Below are 733 nucleotides of genomic sequence, written 5' to 3'. Positions count from 1 at the left end.
CTACAGAAGTATTATTTAGTGGTTTGCTTCTTCTTTAGCGTATTTGAAGATAGAACACCATCAAATTCATATAATTCTTAATAAAAAATTAAAATATGAGCCTCAACTCATTGAGAACTGCTTAAGAATTAGGTGCTTTATAAACATTATAAAGGGTACACCCCCTTTGTGGGGTGAATAAGTGGTCCAAAGAGATTAAGTGGCTCCTTCAAGGCAACATCTTACTATTATGTAATGGAGCCAGAATTTAAATCACCTTGCCTTCTTTTAATTCTTCATGATAAGCATTTCTATTTCAATTAGATTTTAAAAACAATTATCAGTTACTGTCATGTTTTGTTTTTATAAATTTAAAAATTACTCATCATTTTGTTTGTGCAAAGATTACAGGATTTTAAATGTTTGTGATTTCATTCTACATTAGAAAGTTAGACATTATTAAACCAAGTTTTAAAATGTTCCTGTCAATAAAGACACATCTTAAAATGACTTTTTACATTTTGACCAGTTTTGCTTAGATATTCCTTAACTCATTTGTTCTGCTGAATTTATTCTTTTCATAAATATCACTCGCTCATGTCATTGTTAGATCAAGCAGGCAGACAAAAGAAGATGGGTGTGAAGCATCAGGGTATAAAGAAAAACCTAATAGTTATTGAGTGCACTTTATATCCATAGAGAATACAACCTCTTTCCTCTACTTTTGGAATATTCATAAATATTAATCCCAAAA

General features: G+C 29.7%; 1 protein-coding gene across 1 annotated transcript in view; it reads left to right on the top strand.

The window, feature by feature from the left end:
- CNGA1 (cyclic nucleotide gated channel alpha 1) overlaps nucleotides 1-733 on the top strand; it is an 18809-nt gene that overhangs the window by 622 nt on the left and 17454 nt on the right. The gene's annotated exons all lie outside the window — the stretch shown is intronic.

The sequence above is a fragment of the Myotis davidii genome, unplaced genomic scaffold (genome assembly GCF_000327345.1).
Source record: "Myotis davidii unplaced genomic scaffold, ASM32734v1 scaffold455, whole genome shotgun sequence".
Classification (NCBI taxonomy): Eukaryota; Metazoa; Chordata; class Mammalia; order Chiroptera; family Vespertilionidae; genus Myotis; species Myotis davidii.
The sequence above is the reverse complement of the archived record's forward strand: the minus strand, read 5'-3'. Positions and strand labels throughout refer to the sequence as shown.